Source organism: Sapajus apella, unplaced genomic scaffold, assembly GCF_009761245.1.
Source record: "Sapajus apella isolate SASKATOON/1434 unplaced genomic scaffold, GSC_monkey_1.0 scaffold176, whole genome shotgun sequence".
Taxonomy (NCBI): Eukaryota; Metazoa; Chordata; class Mammalia; order Primates; family Cebidae; genus Sapajus; species Sapajus apella.
The window spans coordinates 18,303-38,490 of record NW_022437116.1 but is presented as its reverse complement, the minus strand read 5'-3'; the positions used below and the strand labels follow the sequence as shown (position 1 = coordinate 38,490).

The following is a 20,188-nucleotide window of genomic DNA, read 5'->3' as shown; positions in this document are numbered from 1 at the left end:
CCAACATGGTGAAACCCCGTCTCTACTAAAAATACAAAAATTAGCTGGGTGTGACAGCACGTGCCTGTAATCCCAGCTACTCGGGAGGCTGAGGCACAAGAATCGCTTGAACCCAGGAGGCAGAAGGTGCAGTGAGCTGAGATCATGCCACTGCACTCCAGCCTAGTGACAGGGCGATACTCCATTTAAAAAAAAAAAAAAAAAAAATCAAATTATTGAAAGACAAAGAGAGAATCTTGAAATGACCAAGAAGTGACTCATCACATACAAAGGATCCTCAAAAAGATCAACAGCCAGTTTCACTTCAGAAACCATAAAGCCCAGAAGGCAGTACTATGAAATATTTAAAGTGCTACTGAAACAAAAAAATAACTTGTCAATCAATAAATCTGTATTTGGCAAAAGTATCCTTCAAATATGAAGTCGAAATTAAGACATTCTCAGATATGCAAAAGCTGAGGAAGTTCATTGCTTGTATCCCTCTCCTATAAAAAAATGCTAAAAGGAATTCTTCAGCCTGAAATGAAAGCACACTGGACAGTAGCTTGAAGCCCTATGAAGAAATAAAAAATACTAGTAAATATCACCAAATAGGTAAATATAGAATACATATATCAAAAAAGCATGTTGTATATCTTAAATTTATATATTTGTTTGTGAAGCATATGTCAACAAAGTGGGGGAGATCTAATATTATTGTGTTTTTGGTTTGTAATTCCTCTTTTTTACCTATGTGATTTAAAAAACAAATGCATGGCCAGACGCGGTGGCTCAAGCCTGTAATCCCAGCATGTTGGGAGGCCAAGGCAGGTGGATCATGAGGTCAGGAGTTCAAGACCAGCCTGACCAATATGGTGAAACCCCATCTCTACTAAAAATACAAAAAAAAAAAAAAATAGCTGGGTGTGGTGGCGTGCACCTGTAGTCTCCCAGCTGCTTAGGAGGCTGCGGCAGAAGAATTGCTTGAACCCAGGAGGCAGAGGTTGCAGTGAGCCAAGATCGTTCCTGGGTGACAGAGCAAGACTCCATATCAAAAAAAAAAGACAAATGAATAAAACAATAATTATAAATCTATGCTCATGTGCACACAATGTATAAGATGTAACTTGTGACATTATTCGCATAAAGAGGGAAGGATGGCCCTATATGGTAGCAGAGATACATATACTATCTTTATATATTATTGAAGCCAGGATAATATTAATTCAAACTTGTTTCTTATAAATTTAACATATTAATTGTTATTCTTAGGATAACTACTGAGAAGATAACTGAGAAATATACAGAAAAAGAAATGAGAAAATAATCAAATGGTATACTGAAAAAAATCAACTAAACACAAATGAAGGTAGTAATGAAGAAGTTGAGGAACAAAAAAGATATAAGATGTGTACAAAACAAATAGCAAAATAACAAATAAATCCTTCCTCATCAGTAATTACATTGAATGCAAAGGGATTGTACTTAGCAATTAAAAGACAGATCGGGAAAAAGGAAAGAAACACATGGCCCAAACTATATGCTGTCTATAAGAGATTTACTTTAGATGCAAAGATATAAATACATTGAAAGTAAAAGAATGGTAAAAGATATTCCATGCAAAAAAGATATTCCATGTAAATAGTAACTAAAAGAGAGCTCTGGCCGCTATACAAATATCAGACAAAAGAGTCTTTCAGTCAAAAATTATTATGAGACAAAAAAGGACTTTATATATTGATAAAAATAGTCAACCTATCAAGAAGGTATGACAATTATAAATACATACCTAACATCAGAGCCCCAAAATATACGAAGCAAAACTTAACAGAATTGAAGAAAAAAATAGTTGTATAATAATAGTTGAATGTTTCAATACCCCAATTCCAATCATGTACAGGACAACTAGACAAGAAATCAATAAAGATATAGAGGATAACACTATATGCCAACTAGAAATAACACATCTATATAGAATACCCCATGCAAAAATAGCAGAACACATATTCTTCTCAAGTGCAAGTGGAATATTCTCCAAAATAAACCATATGGTAGGCTACAAAATAAGTCTCAATAAATGTTAAAATATTTAAACCATACAAAATATCTTCTCTGACCGCAATAAAATAAACCTAAAAATCGATAACACAAAAAATGTAGAAATTAAACAACACACTCTTAAATAAACAATAGCAGAAGGAAGGAAATAATAAATTTTAAGGCATCTGCCTTAAACGAAACAGTGTATAAAAAACTATGAAGTAAATCAATAAAATCAAAAGTTTGTTCTTTGAAAAGATTCACAAAATAGACAAACCTTTAGCTACACTGACTAAGAAAAAAGAGAGAAGATAGAAATCACTAAAATCAGAAATGAAAGTATGCACATGATTACCAATCATACAGAAAAGATACTCAACATCATTAGTCATTAGGGAAATACAAATCAAAACCACAGTGAAATACCACTTCCCACCCACTAGAATAGCTACAATCAAAAAAACGGAAAACGATGTGGAGAAATTAGCACCCTCGCTCATTCCCTGAGGGGAAAGAAAATGGTGCATCCACTGTGGAAAACAATTTGGTTGTTCCTCAGTAACACTGGACACAGAATTATCGTATAACCTAGCAATTCCGTTTCTAGGTATATACCCAAGAGAACTAAAAAACAAATGTTCACACAAAAACTTGTAACAAATCTTCACAGCAGAATTTTTTGTTGTAAAAGCCAAAAAGTAACAACCCAAATATCGATTAGCTGATGAATGGACAAACAAGATGTACAATAATCACTCAATGAAATATAATGCAACTACTAAAGTCAATAAAGTACGGATATATATAACAACATGGATGAACTTTGAAACTATGCTGAGAGAAAGAAGCCAGAAACAAAAGGCCATATATTGTATTCTTCCATGTATATTAAATATTCAGAATAAGCAAGTTCTTAGGGACAGAAAACAGATTTGTGGCGGCTAAGGCTTGGGAGAGTGAGGAATGGGTTGTGATTGCTTTCATGGGCATAAGATTTCCATTTCAGATGATAAAGATATTCTGGGACTAAATAAAGGTGATGATTACACATTGCAGATGTACTAAAATATCACTGAATTGAATACACAAATGGTAAATTTTATGTTGCATGCATTTTTTTTTTTTTTTTCTGGAGATGGAGTTTCGCTCTTGTTGCCCAGGCTGGAGTGCAGTGGTGTGATCTCAGCTCACTGCAACCTCCGCCTCCCAGGTTTAAGCAGTTCTCCTGCCTCAGCCTCCAGAGTAGCTGGGATTACAGGCATGTGCCAGCATGCTCGGCCAATTTTGTATTTTTAGTAGAGACAGGGTTTCTCCATGTTGGTCAGGCTGGTCTCGAACTCGCGACCTCAGGTGATCCAGCCACCTCGGCCTCCCAAAGTGCTGAAATTACAGACATGAGCCACCCCGCCCAGCCTGTTGCATGCATTTTAACACAATTTTTAAAACTTTTATTTTTGGTTTATGGTACGTGGGAAGGTTTGTAACATAGGTAAACTCATAACAGGGGTTAGTTGTACACATTATGTCATCCCAACCCGGGAATTAAGCCCAGTACCCAATAGTTATCTTTTCTGCTCCTCTCCTTCCTCCTACCCTCCACCCTCAAGTAGACACCAGTATCTATTGTTTCCTTTTTTGTGTTCATAAGTTCTCATCATTTAGCTCCCACTTATAAGTGAGAACATGCAGTATTTGGTTTCCTGTTCCTGCATTAGTTTGCTAAGGATAATGGCTTCCAGCTTCATCCATGTTCCTGCAGAGGTCATAATCTCATTCTTTTTATGGCTGCATAGTATTCCATGGTGTATATGTACCACATTTTTTTTAATCAAATATGACACTGATGGACAGTTAGGTTGATTCCATGTGTTTGCTATTGTGAATAGTGCTGCGATGAACATACACGTGCCTGTGTGTTAATGGTAGAATGATTTATATTCTTTGGGGTATATATCCAGTAATGAGATTGCTGGGTTGAATGATAGTTCTGCTGTTAGGTCTTTGAGGAATCACCACATTACTTTCCACAGTGGTTGAACTAATTTACATTCCTACCAACAGCATGTGTTTCTTTTTCTCTGCCACCCCACCAGCATCTGTTATTTTTTGACTTTTTAATAATAGCCATTCTGACTGGTGTCAGACAGTATCTCATTGTGGTTTTAATTTGCATTTCTCTAATGATCAGTGATATTGAGCATTTTTTCATATTTTGTTGGCCACATGTATGTCTTCTTTTGCGAAATATCTGTTCATGTCCTTTGCCTACTTTTTAATGTTTTTTTTTCTTGTAAATTTGTTTAAGTTCCTTATAGATGCTGGCTACTAGATCTTTTTCAGTTACATAGTTTGCAAATACTTTCTCCCATTCTATAGAGTATCTGTTTACTCTGTTTATAGTATCTTTTGCTGTGCAGAAGCACTTTAGTTTAATTAGGTCCACTTGTCAATTTTTGCTTTTATGGCGATTGCTTTTGGCGCCTTCATCATGAAATCTTTGCCTGTGCCTATGTCCAGAGTGGTATTGCCTAGGTTGTCCTCCAGAGTTTTTATCCTTGTGGCTTTTACATTTAAGTCTTCAATTCATCTCGAGTTGATTTTTGTATGTGATATAAGGAAGGGGTCCAGCTTCAATCTTCTACATATAGCTGGCCAGTTATCCCAGCACAACTTATTGAATGGGGATCCTTTCCCGATTGCTTGTTTTTGTCAACTTTGCCAAAGATTAGATGGTTGTAAGCGTGCAGCCTTATTTTTGGGCGCTCTGTTCTATTCCATTGGTCTATGTGTCTGCTTTTGTAGCAGTACCATGCTGCTTTGGTTACCGTATCGCTGTAGTATAGTTTGAAGTCGGGTAGCATGATGTCTCCGGCTTTGTTCTTTTTGCCTAGGATTACCTTGGTCATTTGGGATAATTTTTCATTCTATATGAATATGAAAATGTTTTTTTCTAGTTCTGTGAAGAATGTCATTGGTAGTTTGACAGGAATAGCATGGAATTGATCAATTGCTTTGAGTAGTATGGCCATTTTAATGATATTTATTCTAACCATGAGCATGGAATGTTTTGCCATTTGTTTGTGTCAGCTCTGATTTCTTTCAGCAGTGTTTTGTAATTCTCATTGTAGAGATCCTTCACCTCCCTGGTTAGCTGTATTCCTAGTTATTTTATTCTTTTTGCGGCAATTGTGAAGGGGATCACCTTCCTGATTTGGCTCTCAGCTTGGCTTTTGTTTGTGTATAGGAATGCTAGTGATTTCTGTACATTGATTTTGTATCCTGAAGCTTCGCTGAAATTATTTACCAGATCAAGGAGCTTTTAGGCTGAGATTATGGGGATTTCTAGATACAGAATTAAGCCATTTGCCAACAGGTATAGTTTGACTTCCTCTCTTTCTGTTTAGTTGCTCTTTATTTATCTTGCCTGATTGCTCTGTCCAGCACTTCCAATACTATATTGAATAGGAGTGGTGAGAGAGGGTATCATTGTCTTCTGCCAGTTTTCAAGGGGAATGCTTCCAGCATTTGTCCATTCAGTATGATGTTGGCTATGTGTTTATCATAGATAGCTATTATTTTGTGGTGTGTTCCTTCAATACCTAGCTTGTTGAGAGTTTTTAACATGAAAGGATATTGAATTTTATCAAAAGCCTTTTCTGCATCTATTGAGGTAATCATGTGGTTTTTGTCTTTAGTTCTATTTATGTGATGAATCATATTTATTGATTTGCATATGTTGAACCAACCTTGCATCCCAGGGATAAAGCCTACTTGATTGTGGTAGATGAGCTTTTGATGTACTGCTGGATTGTTTCTCTGTATTTTGTTGAGATTTTTTGCATTGATATTCATCAAGGATATTGGCCTGAAGTTTCCTTTGTTTATTGTGTCTCTGCCAGGTTTTGGCATCAGGATGCTGCTGGCTTCATAGAATATGTTAGGGAGAAGACCCTCCTCCTCAATTTTTTGTAATAGTTTCAGTAGGAACGATACCAGCAGTTCTTTGTACATCTGGTAAAATTCGGTGATATTTTTAACACAATTTTTAAAATACATGGGCAATTTAACTACACAATCAAAACTAACACTATCAGTAATGGAACAAAGCAACATCATGTACCTCCTGATATGATATAGTGAGGACTCAACATCACTTGTTATTTCTATCCAAAATGCATAACCCAAATTTAATCATGAAGAAATATCAGACAAATCAAAATAAAGTGGCATTCTGTAAAATAACTAGACTGTCCTCTTTAAAAGTGTTAGTTCATGAAAGGCAGTGAAAAACTGAAGAACTATCACATTAAAGTAGACTTAACTAAATACATCATGTGGTCCTGGAATGTATTCTAGACCAGGAAAATGACATTAGTGGTTAATTGGTGAAATCTCAATAAATTCCATTGATAAAATTAGAGTGTTCTATCAATATTAATTTCCTAATTTTGATAATTGTGCTTTTGTTCCATAAGATGTTTACATATATATAAGAATTCATTGTACTGTTTTTACAACATTTTTTAAATTAGAAATTATTTCAAAAGGAAGGGTTGAAATATTTTATTTAATTAAACATGAATGAGCAACCAAGAATCCACAGTATCAGGAATCTGGGCTCCTTTTATCCTGTTGTTTTATCTTACCCAAATTGTTTCTCTCATATGCATGTTCCAGGCTGGTATACCCTCATGTACATCCATGTTCTAGGCAACAGGATGAAGGGGGTAAGAAAAGCACAATCTAGAAATTGCAAGTGTCACTTCGACTTGTATCCCATTGGCCAGAACTTAGTTACATAGTCACACCTACCTGTAAGAAATGCCAGGACTTATCTTTATTTGCCCATCTAAAAATTAGGGTATTTGTTACTATTTTAGAAGGGGAGAATGGAAATTGAAGGGCAACTTGCAGTCTTGGTCACATTATGCCAGCAAAAACCCTCATGTTCAGATTTTCCAGTGATGTGTTCTCATAGCTCAAATACAATGCACTGAATTCAACTTATACACTACCTAATTTTTCCTTCTATTTCAGTCTACACTCCCACATCCAGGTTGCTTCACCACTTTATTGTCTCATTCTGTCTTCTTAATATTTTCTCTCCCAACAGGGCTGCAATGCTTTAGCTATTTATGTAACAACAAATTGGATTTTGTATACTCTCCATTATTTCATCTGGCTTTTTTTTCCAAAATTCTAATGACAAAAGAAAGGGGTAAAGGATGAGGAGAGAAATAAATGCAAACTCCAGGGAAAGTTTTTAAATGTACAGGGAAATTGTGATCCAAACATCAAGCAAACTGAAATAGAACAGGTTTTATTCAATTGATGGATTTAAGAAAGTACCATAAAATACTCACATAAAGAACATCCATTTCACCTTAAGACTAGGATCCAGGCCAGGTGCAGTGATTCACCCCTATAATCCCAGCACTTTGGGAGTCTGAGGCAGGAGGATCACTGGAACCCAGGAATTTAAAACCAGCCTGGGCAACATGGTGTAGTAGTCCATTCTCACATTGCTATAAAGAACTACCTGAGACTGGGTAATTTATGAAGAAAAAAGGTTTAGCTGACTCACAGTTCCATAGGCTATAAAGAAAGCATGGCTGGGGAGGCCTCAGAAAACTTACAATCATGGCAGAGGGCAAAGGGGAAGCAAGTATATCTTCACATGGCTGGCAGGAGAGAGAGAACCAAAAGGTAAGTGCCACACATCTTTAAACTGCCAGATCTTGTGAGAACTCACTATGAGAACAGCAAAGGGGAAGTCCACCTCCATGATCCAATCACCTTTTACCAGGCCCCTCCTCTAACACAAGGATCACAACCTAACATGAGATTTGGGTGTGGACACAGAGCCAAACCATATCACATGGCAAATCCCCATCTCTACAAAAAATAGAAAAATTAGCCTGGCTTGGCGGTGCATGCTTGTGGTCCCAGTTACTCAGGAGGCTAAGGTGAAAGTATCACTTGAGCCTGGGAGGTAGAGGCTGCAGTGAGCCTTGATCTGCACTCCAGCCTGGGTAGCAGAGTGACACGTTGTCTCAGGGAAAAAAAAAAAAAAAGACGACAACTAGGATCCATAGAGGATGTGATGTAATTTTGGTGTATTGACTGTCTTGGTATTTCTTGACTCAATATTACGCAACTCAGCATTGAATAATCATGCAAACGTACACACTGTTTTACTTGGTTTTCAAATTTTAGAGTCTACTTTATGGACAAGTCATGAAAGCCTTGGTTGTATTTGCAGGATTGTATTAGTCAAGATTTAGCCAGGAAAGCTGAACCATTATGAGTACTATGGAAGAAGATATTTGCTATAGTAATAAAACTACAGTCATCCCTGGGTAAATGCATGGAATTAGTTTCAGGATCCCCAGCATATACCAAAATCCACATATACTCAAATTCCCCAGTCAGCCCTGTGAAACCCACATACGTGAAAAGTCAGCCCTTTGTATAGGCGCGTTTCACATCCCTGTGTTTGGTTGAAAAAAATCCACATATAAGCGGACCCGCACAGTTCAGACACGTATTGTTCAAGGGTCAACAATACATAATTGGGAAAGAGGCTGCAAAAGTAAGGACCAGAGAGAGTTGGAAGATCAGAGGAAAGTCACTAAACAGCCAGTTGCCAGAGTGGTAACGGAAATGATTGCTGCTAGAGAAGTCTCTGGAAAGCTGTTTCCACTGCATCTAGTGGTGGGTCTAGGGTAGGGTTGCAAGACCTTGCACATGCGTGCAAGCACACACATACTGTATGTGTATATGTACAATGTGTGTAAAATATGTATATCCATTATATAAGTTTGAAATAAGTATAAAACCACACACATATGTAAAGTATATATATAGAGAGAGATATGGATATATAGCATGGGCCATATTTATACTAATACAGTATGTCTAAATACAAATTTAACTCTTTGTCCTGCATTTTATCTGGCAACCTATCATACTAGCCTGGGTTTACTCACTCTTACTGGCAATTGGGAAGAAGAGCTGGACTCTGAATGGAGAAAAGCAAGCATACGCTGGAATGAGCAGGCACCTCTATGTCTACTTCTTGCTGCATGTAACAACAGCCTTCACAGAGTGAAATAGACCACTTCATTTTGGTCTTCCAAATCTTGCACAGATTTCTCTTTTGGCAAACTCTCATCTGGTGCCATAAAGGGAAGGGGATTCTGGAAAACATAATTCCAGCTTAGCCAAACTAATAATAATTATGAAGGATGGAAACCCATCTAATATGTTTGAATCCTATGAACTGTACTGTTGGGTAACCCAATAGTAGATGAGGATAATTGTTCTATATAAAACTATTTCAACTAATGAGTAGGAAATATTATAGAATTAAAATATCAGAACTTTACAACCTCCATGACTTGATAAATATAGGCTTTAAGCATTAATATCTATTCACATCACAAAAAAAGAGACAGCCAGACACTATTTGCCTCCCATAGTCTTGCCAAACACCGCCTATAATTTTGCCAAAGAAATCAAATCTGAGTTTGATCCAGCCTCTGGATCCACCTGATAATTTTTCAGAAATGCAAAGGACAGAAAAATATGTTGGACTCCACATAAATATGAAATTAGCAAAACTCAGATTATGAGAAATTACAGATATTATTCTCTGAGTTTAAGAGCTAAATTGTAAAGAAAAGAAAGGTCTGAAGGGTGAGCCTACAGATTTTAAAAGACTTAAAAAGATGTATCAAAATGTGCAGATTTAATAAGACTATTTTTAAAACACAAGATAGTGATTATGCGAAAAATTGGGGTAGTGGTTACTTACAATGGGAATGAGGAAGTTGTAGTTGGAATGGAGAACGTGGAAGGGCTTCTGGGGCGGCTGGCTAAGTTTATTGATCTGGGTGACAGTTACAAGAATATTTTTATACAGTCCTCCATTGAGCTATATATGTTTGTTTTTTTTCTGCATCTGTTTTTATTTACAATAAAAATTTTAAAAAGTGATTTGGAGGAAACAGATTATTTGGGGGAGACTTTTAAAATGTCATTAAATATCAAGATAGATAGAGATAAGAAAACAGACTATCCACAAAACAAAACAGGGTTCTAGAAAAGGAACATTTAAAGAATGAAAAATGAAGGGCTCTTAGAAATAAAAAATGGATAGCATAAATGAATATATATATATATATAAATTGTGTGTGTGTATGTGTTGTATTAGTCCATTCTCACACTCCTATAAAAAACTAACTGAGGCTGGGTAGCTTAACTGGCTCACGTTTCCACAGGCTGTATAGGACGCGTGACTGGGGAGTCCTCAGGAAACTTATAATCATGGCTGAAGGTGAAGGGGAAGCAGGTACATTTTACCTAGCCAAAGCAGGAGGAAGAGAGAGAAGTGGGAGATGCTACACACTTTTAAACAACCAGATCTCCTGAGAACTCACTCACTATCATGAGAACAGCAAGGGGGAAGTCTACCCTCATGATCCAATCACCTCCCTCCACGTCCCTCATCCAACATTGGTTATTACAATTGGACGTGAGATTTGGGCAGGAAACAGATCCAAACCATGTCAAATACATATACATGTATATATATATGTGTGTGTGTGTGTGTGTGTGTGTGTTACTTTTTAAAACTCTACTTTTGCTTAAAATTCCTATAGGAAACAATCCCAAAACACCCATCAACAAGAAACTAAGTAGACAAATAGTAGTATATTTGTAAAAAGTAATACTGTATGTCAATTAAAAAAATGACAGAAATGCACAAGAACATGAATGAATCTCAGAAACATTGTGCTGAATGAAAGAAGGCAGATATAGAAGTGTGTGTGGTGTTTGTTTCCATTTATATGAAGTTCTGTAACAGGCAAAACTAAACTATGGTAACATAAATCAGGACAGCAGCTATGGGTAGGGAAAGATTTACCAGAAACAAACAAGGAAATATCATTCATCATGATTGGGGTAGTGATTACATAGGCACATACATTTGTTAAACATACAAAAACTTCATTAACTTACACATTTAAAACATATGCATTTGATAGTATATACATTTTATTTCAATAAAACTGATTAAAGAGACATCCACACTATGTTTATTCCAGCACTATTCACAATAGACAAGAAATGGAATCAACCTAGATGTCCAACAACAGATGAGTGGATAAGGAAAATATGGTATATATGTTCAGTGGAATACTATTAAGCCATAAAAAGGAATGAAATCCTAGGGCCAGGTGCAGTGGTTCACGCTTGTAATCCCAGCACTTTGGGAGGCTGAGGCAGGAGGATCACTTTAACCCAGGAGTTCAAGAACAACCTGGGCAACATGGCAAAAACCCACCTATACAAAAACTACAAAAATTAGCTAGGCATGGAGGTACACACCTTTAGTCACAACTACTCAGGAGGCTGAGGCAGGAGAATCACTTGGGCTTGGAAGGTCAAGGCCACAGTGAGTTGTGATCGAGCCACTGCACTCCAGCCTAGGTAACTGAGCAATACCCTGTCTCAAAAGTAAAATAAAATAAAGGAATGAAATCCTGTCATTCACAATATGGAAGACATGATAAAATAAAATAAAGCTGATTATTTAAAACACCTACAGCAGGAGGTATAGCATTAGAAGAAATACCTATTGTAGATGATGAGGTGATGGATGCAGCCAGCCACCATGACACATGTATACCTATGTAACAAACCTGCATGTTCTGCACATGTAGCCCAGAACAAAGTACAATAAAAATAAATAAATAAATAATCTACAAGGGGAAAAAAGCATTAAAACTATGATTCTGGCTGGGCACAGTGCCTAACGCCTATAATCCCAGGATTTCGGGAGGCTGAGGCAGGTGGATCACCTGAGGTCAGAAGTTCAACACCAGCCTGGCCAATATGGTGAAACCCCATCTCTACTAAAAATACAAAAATGAGCTGGGCATGGTGGCAGGCACCTGTAATCCCAGCCACTTGGGAGACTGAGGCATGAGAATCACTTGAACTCAGGAGGCAGAGGTTGCAGTGTGCCAAGATCATGCCACTACAGTCCAGCTTGGGGGATAGAGTGAGACTCTGTCAAAAAAAAAAAAAAAAAAAAAGATTCTGAAAACTCTTTGGCACAGACTTTGCAAATTGGTAGCCCTTAGGCCAAAATAAACCCATAGACGGGTTTTGTTTTGGACTCATTTTTTTTTCTTTTTCTTTTGTCAAACTTCAGCATCCACCAGAGGATGGACTCAATTGTTTTTTAACCGAACTAGTTGTCAGCATTTGAAAATCCACATTAAAGATGTTTTGTTAATGTCCAGCTTCTCCTGAAAAATCTTGATATCTGGCAATGTTCAGGCAGTATTTTTGCATGATAATAACCTGCTGGTATACACACTCTGTAAAACAAAGCAGGTACTGTCAATCCTCCACAGCTCCCACCATGAGACATTGTCGTACACCAGATCCATTGAGTTATGACAGAACAAATTGCTACAACTAATAGAAATAGTGAAATTGGGGAGAAGGAAATGGGAGTGGGAAAGTTGGTGAGTTCTGATGTGCACATGTGAACTTGAGGTGTGAGAAGGATATCCCACCAAAAACATTCAATAGCCGGTTGGAAATTCAAAACTGAGCTTCAGTTGTCAAGCCTAGACATACAGATTTGAAGCCCAAACTGAAGTAACATTTCTTGATCACCTAACATGTGATAGGCACTATATCAGGAAATTTCCCAGGTAGCATCTGCATAGTTGAAGACACAGAAATGAACTCAATTACTAAGAGTGGGAAAAGAAAAGAGTAAAGACTGAAGACAGGACCTAGGGGAAGAAATGTTCAAGTTTAAAGGGTTTTACAAAAGATGAGACTTAAGGGACCATGAGACAAGGGTGGTTAGAGATGGAAGAGCAAGAAAGGATAGTGCACAGTACCAGAAGCAAAGAGAAGAGAGAATTTAAAGATATCAACAGTGTCAGTTACTACGGAGAAAGCAAGGAACATGAGAACAGAGAAAAGGCCATCTGGGCAATAAAATGGTCACTGGACATGTAGATCTGAATGGTTTCAATACAGTACTGGGAATGGAGGTAAGCTCACAAGGGGTTAAAGAGTAAAGGAGTGGTTAATAAATGAGAAGTAAATGGGAGAATGATGACGGAACATAAGAAATAACCAATCCTAATAATGAAAGCCCATCACCAGAGTTCCCTAGGTTATGGACTAGATCATTTCCATGATCTTTCCACAAAAACACTAGACCATTTTTATTAGTGAGTATAGGTGCAAAAATCTCATTAAAAGTGCCAGCAAAATGAATCTAACAGCATACAGAAAGAACAACATATTATTACTAAATACGGTTTATTTCAGGAATATAAGGATAGTTCAATATAACGAAACCTATTTATATTATTCATCACATCAGTAGAGCAAAGGAAGAAAATTACTGTGTTTATAAACATAAAAGGCAAAAATACATTTGATTAAATTCAATTTTGAAAAAAAGAAATGAAAAACCTCTTAAACTTGAAATAGAATGATATTCCTTAATAGAGATAAAAATATATTTCTTAAGCCAAACGCCAACATCTTACTTAAGAGTAAAACAAGGCTGGGCGTGGTGGCTCACACCTGTAATCCCAGCACTTTGGTAGGCCGAGGCGGACAGATCACCTGAGGTCAGGAGTTTGAGACCAGCCTGGCCAACATAGTGAAACCCCATCACTACTAAAAATACAAAAAAATTAGCCGGGCATGTAGTGGGCGCCTATAATCCCAGCTTCACGGGAGGCTGAGGCAGGATAATTGCCTGAACCTGGGAGGAAGAGGTTGCAGTGAGCTGAGATCATGCCACTGCACTCCAGCCTGGGCGACAGTGTAAGAATCCTTCTCAAAGAAAAAAAAAAAAGAGTAAAACAGTAGAGTCACTCCCTTTAAAGTGGGGGACAAAACAAGAACTCCCCCCTGCAATTAGCATTAGGTATACTTTTCTAAAAGTATATTAGTAAAATATAAAAAATAAATTTGAAGCATAACTATTAGAAAGGATACACAATTATAATTCTTACAAATTAAATATTTGTCTTCTGGCCTGGCACAGAGGCTCAAGCTGGTAATCCCAGCTACTCTGGAGGCTGAGGCAGAATTGCTTGAACCAGGGAGGAGGAGGTTGCAGCGAGCTGAGATAGCATGCATTCCAGCCTCGGCGACAGAGTGAGACTCCATCTCAAAAAAAAAAAAATTGTCTTCCTAAAAACACCAATAGAATCAATCAACAGAAAATCCATGAAAACTAGTAAGTAGCTGTATGCAAAATAAATATATAAAATCAGTAGGTTTTCTATACAATAGCAACTCCCTGTGAGAAAATATAGTAGGGGGAAGATTCTATTTACCTTACCAGTATATTATATGAAATCACTAGAAATTAACTAAGAAGTATGCAAGTCCTGTTTGAAGAAAATAACATGGATAAACTGAAGGATACAAAGAAAAAAGACTTGAGCAAATGTAAAAACATACAAGAGCCTAGATAATAAGCACAAGGCTGACAACCATAAAGGTGTCAATTATTCCCTTAAGTTATAGTTATATGGCAATTTCAAATTGATACTGAAAAAGTTATTCAACTATTGGAAAGACAAAATAATGTGAGAACATCTCTTCAAAGTTTATACCAAAATAAATTCCAAATGTATTCAAAAGTTAATTTTAAAAAACTGAAATTCTAGGCCATGGGCTCACACCTATAATCTCAGAACTTTAGGAGACCAAGACAGGAGGATTGCTTGAGCCCAGGAGTTCAAGACCAGCCTAAGCAGCATAGTGAGACCCCGTATCTAGGAAAAATTCAAGAATTAGCCAAGTATGGTGGCTCGCACCTGATGCTACAGAGAGTTATAATCATGCCACTGCACTCCAGCCTGGGTGACAGAGTAAGACTCCCATCTCCACAAAGAAAAAGAAGGAAAGAAAAAGGAAGGAAGGAAGGAAGGAAGGAAGGAAGGAAGGAAGGAAGGAAGGAAGGAAGGAAGGTAGGAAGGAAGGAAGGAAGGTAGGAAGGAAGGAAGGAAGGAAACCGAAATTCTAGAAGAAAATTTAAGGTAGATTATAAATGTAAAGTTGGATATCAATCTGATCTCAGGATGATAAAGAACTTTTCCAGCATAATGGCAATGAAAAAAATGACAAAGGAAAGTGTTTATAGATAAAGTTGTAGGCAAAGTCTATAATCCTAACACTTTGGGAGGCTGAGGTGGGTGGATCACTTAAGGCCAGGAGTTCGAGACCAGCCTGACCAATATGGCGAAACACTGTGTGCACTAAAAATACAAAAAAGGCGTGGTGGCATGCACCTGTAATCCCAACTACTCTGGAGGCTGAGGCAGGAGAATCGCCTGAACCCAGGAGGCAGAGATTGCAGTGAGCCGAAATCACATCACTGCACTCCAGCCCAGGCAACAGAACACAACTCTGTCCCAAAAAAAATTATAGGTAAAGTCTGTAATGTTATTTTAAAAGATAATAAAATATAAACAAGAAAAATCTTTCAACAAATATGATAGACAAAGTATTCATATACAAAGGACTCCTAATAAGCAAAGGACATAAACAAGCCATAAACTAATATATACAAATGGTCACTAAGCATCCAGAAATAATATTCAGGCTCACCAATAATCAAAGAACTACTGACCAAATTATTAACATACCTTCCTTTTTTCCTATCAAATTGGCAAATGTTAAAAAAGAGAAAGAAGGAAAAAAATACTCAGTGCTAACAGAATTTTGTGAGACGGTCTAACTTGTGCACTACTGGTTGGAATATTAAATAGACATAATTTCTAGGGGAAAAAAGGTGTCAATGTGTATCAAAAACCTGAAAATGTTTCTGTTCTTTGAGCCAGAAATTCTTTTTCCAAGAATCTATCTTAAGGTTATTATCAGATAAATGGACAGATATTTATGTTTAAAATAAGATGGCCATAGTAATTTATTTTCTAAACCAGGATACTTTTGAGTGTTAATAGGGCATTATTAATAACTATTCCATCACAACAGTGGTACCAGGCAAACTTGATCATATGGTCATAACTAGTTTAAGGCCATTGATTGTTCCATTAGAAAAAAAATGTAAAATAAGAAGGCAAAGGAGCCTGGGCACAGTGACTCATGCCTGTAATCCCAGCACTTTGGGAGGTCAAGGCGGGCGGATCACTTGAGCTTAGGAGTTCCAGAGCAGCCTGGCCAACATGGTGAAACCCCATCTCTACTAAAAATACAAAAATTAGCCAGGCATGGTGGCAAGCGCCTGTAATCCCAGCTACTCAGAAGGCTGAGGCAGGAGAATCACTTGAACCCAGGAAGCAGAGGTTAGTGAGCCAAGACTGTGCCACTGTACTCCAGCCTGGACAACGAGAGTGAAACACCATCTCGAAAAAAAAAAAAAAAGGCAAAGGTTAAATGACATTACATTCATATGATACAATATTATGTAGCTAATTAAAAATCATGTTTCAAAATGTATTAAAATATAATATTACATATATTTAAAAATCAGGATAATAAACTATATGTAGTATAATCCAAAGTGGCTAAACATTTATGTAGTGAACATTCATTGATTGCCTATCCAATATCCAATTTCCTTTGTCCTCTTTCTAAAAGCATTCAGATTTCCCTCCTTGTCATAGTTCGTGGGTGGGCAACAGTAAGCCCAAGGCAAGAGCCCACAGCAGTCATCTGGCCACAGTTTTTAGTTCATGTTGTTCCAATCAGAGTAAAACTTAAGACATTTATTCAAAGCTTCTATGAGTCACAGGAACTTATGTTCCTTTTTCCCTCTAGATTTGAACCACCAGGGAAGCTGGCACATTGAGGAGACCTGTCAAGAGAATTTCAGAGAAACTTAGCTGGAGTCCTGATCACACAATGCCAGAAGCCTTCATTGCCTCTAGACTTTTCAAGTAACGGTAACCAAAAAATAATCTTTTATTTTTAAAAACCAGTTTTATTAGTAATTCTGTTACTTGCAACCAAAAATTTCAAAATGATGCAATATATAGATATATTAACAGTAGTATTCAACTGAAACTGCATGTTAAAATCACCCAGAGAACTTCTAAAAGTAACCATGCCTGGATCTCACGCCCAAAGATTCTGATTAAAATGGTCTGGGTATGGGATCCTAGCACTAGTATTTTTTTAAAAACATTCCCTTGTGATTTTAATGCACAGTGAAGATTAAAGACCATGAATATATTATATAATACATATGTTAGGCATACCTAAATGGTTGGAAGGAAAATACACTAAAAGTTAAGAATGCTAACTGGGCGCGGTAGCTCACACCTGTAATCCCAGCACCTTGGGAGGCCGAGGTGGGTGGATCGCCTGAGGTCAGGAGATGGAGACCATCCCGGCCAACATGGTGAAACCCCTTCTCTACTAAAAATACAAAAAATAGCTGAGTGTGGTGCTATGTACCTGTAGTCCCAGCTACTCGGGAGACTGAGACAGGAGAATCACTTGAACCAGGGAGGTGGAGGTTGCAGTGAGCCGAGATTGTGCCATTGCACTCCAGAATGATGATAGAGCAAGACTTGTCTCAAAAAAAAAAAAAAAGTTAAGAATGCTAATTCCCGGGTATTAATAGTGCATTATTTTTGCTGCTGATGTTGTTTTTATATCAATGAAACAATTTTTTTCAACTTTATTTTGTTACTAAGTCTAACTCATCTTTGGGTCATTATTTATTACCTAGTGAAAGAATAATAAAATATATGTGTTTTTCTTTACTAGTTGTTGTTGTTGTTGTCGTTGTTGTTTTGCGATGGGGTCTCACTCTGTTGCCCAGGCTGGAGTACAGTGGTGCAATCATTGCTCACTGTAGCCTTGAACTCCTGGGCTCACATGATGCTCCAGTCTCAACCTCCCTACTAGCTGAGACTACAGGCACATGCCACCATACCGGGCTATTTTTTTAAGAGACAAGATCTTGCTATGTTGCCCAGGCTGGTCTTAAACTCTTGGTTTCAAGCAATCCTCCTGTCTCAGCCTGCCAAAGCACTGAGATTCCAGGCATGAGCCACCATGCCAAGCCTCCTTTACTGTTTATTTGGTTTTGTTTTTACTTTATTAAAATACTGAGTTTTATTTCACATGAATATTTTTGTCTCCCCACCATTTCCATGTCTGACCACCACTACTACTATGTCCTGTCATAACATTCCATATATACTTAAAACCAACCAAAGGGCTGAGTTCCATCTTTGAAAACTAAACAGGCATTTTGGACAACACATTCTTGGCAATGGAACCTGGACAACATTTATCAAACACAGTAGGGAAAGTTCTCACTCTGCATTATGGAAAGGACAGCCAGATATCAACTGTTACATGAAATAAGATGGAAATTTTTTAACAAATTGTTTAAACTGTTTTCTTAAAGAGACTTCCTCCACTGCCAGAGATCTTGAATAGCCTCCTGGTCAGTCATCTGGAAACAATTCCTCATATAACTGATGAACTTGGCTTCCACTTTGGGAAGAGAACTACCTTTTTTTGTACTTGCTTGCATTTTTGCTTTAATGTCTTCCACAGAACTAGATACTTTTGGTGTTTTAGGAGATTTTTCCTGTTTTTTGAAGGATTCTTGTACTTTTGATCTTGGTATTGATAGTTTTGGGTCTTTTCCATTCTGGTTTGACTTTTGTGTATTTTCGGCTGGAGTATCTTGTATCTCTTCATTGGTGATTTTATTCAGCTTCCTGATCATCAAACTCATCATCATCATGTTCATCATCATTTTCTTCAGCAGCAGCAAGTTTTACTTTTTCTGTGGAAACTTGCTACCACCTCCAGGGACAGATCACTGGTATACTTAAGAGTTTCACATCCTCCTCTTCATCTTCTGACTCTGCATTTTCCTCCACAGCTACCAAGTGCTGTCCATTAACATGCACTGGCCCTGAACCACACTTCAACCATAAGACGGTGTTATTTCAAAGCCCCCAGTGGAAACCATTGACTGTACAGACATTTTCAAAATTGCCAGTGTTATTTAATTGGACTGCCTTCATAATTCATTGGCTCTGCTTCAAAAATGTGCAAGACACCCTTTGCACCAGCCCCTAATCTGACCATTCTTAAAGATAACTGGTGTTCATTTTCATAATTATCTGCCTTAAAGTGATAATCTTTGTCCACCTTTAGTTCACAACCAAGAAAGAGTTCTTGGGCCTCAGGGGGCTCATGTCCATGTCCATCAAATCTTCCATGGGGTGGTGGTATGCACTTAGGTGGGAAATGAGGTGGAAATGAGTTGTTCTCTGGAACAACTACTGCTCCAGAGAACAGCTGTGCAGGACAGAAGCACACCAGGCCCTTTACTGTTTTTAATTACAACGGTAATAGAAGCTCAAAGTATTAAATTCAAGGAGGACAGAAGTGTAAAATGCAAAAAGTGAAAATTCCTTTAAAAAGCAAAAATTCCCTTTTATTTCTATGTACTTTCCTTTTTCCTACAAAGAACAAATATAACTTCTATCCTGAGACACAAAGTATTTTTAATAAAGAAAACAACATATGAAAAATAAGTGGTAGCGATTTCAAATTATTGCCTTTGAAAGAATTCCCCCTCATCTATACAATTTGAAGAGAAGAAAGCATAGGCTATATTAAAGATAAGAAAATACAACATATTCAGTGTCTTGTGCTAAGTGAGGACTGGAATCTTGATTAGTCAGGAATGTGAATAAATCTTTGTTTACAATGATCTGGTTCTATGGGAAAATCATCTGTCTAAAAAGCATGCTCACACATGTAATCCCAGCACTTTGGGAGGCTGAGGCAGGCAGATTGTCTGAGGTCAGGAATCAAGAACAGCCTGGCCAACATGGTGAAACCCCAACTCTATTAAAAATATAAAAAATTGGCTGGTCGTGAAAGTGCATGCCTGTAGTCCCAGTTACCCAGGAGGCTAAGGCAGGAGAATCGCTTGAACCCGTGAGGCAGAGGTTGCAGTGAGCAGAGATCATGCCATAGCACCCCAGCCTGGGCAACAGAGTGAGACTCCATCTCTAAAAAAAAAAAAAAAATTAAAAGCATGCTGTAGGATACACACAGTCAAGAACACACAACATGCATCATATGTGTAGCACTTCTCTGTGGG

The 20,188-nt window shown here is 37.5% G+C and overlaps 1 pseudogene across 1 annotated transcript; it reads right to left on the bottom strand.

Annotated features, from left to right (window-relative positions):
* Window positions 1-18,142: 18,142 nt before the first annotated feature.
* LOC116542965 lies at window positions 18,143-19,310 on the bottom strand (annotated as a pseudogene). The gene has a single exon (XR_004265423.1). The product of XR_004265423.1 is annotated as a nucleophosmin pseudogene (transcript).
* Between the last annotated feature and the right edge of the window lie 878 nt (window positions 19,311-20,188).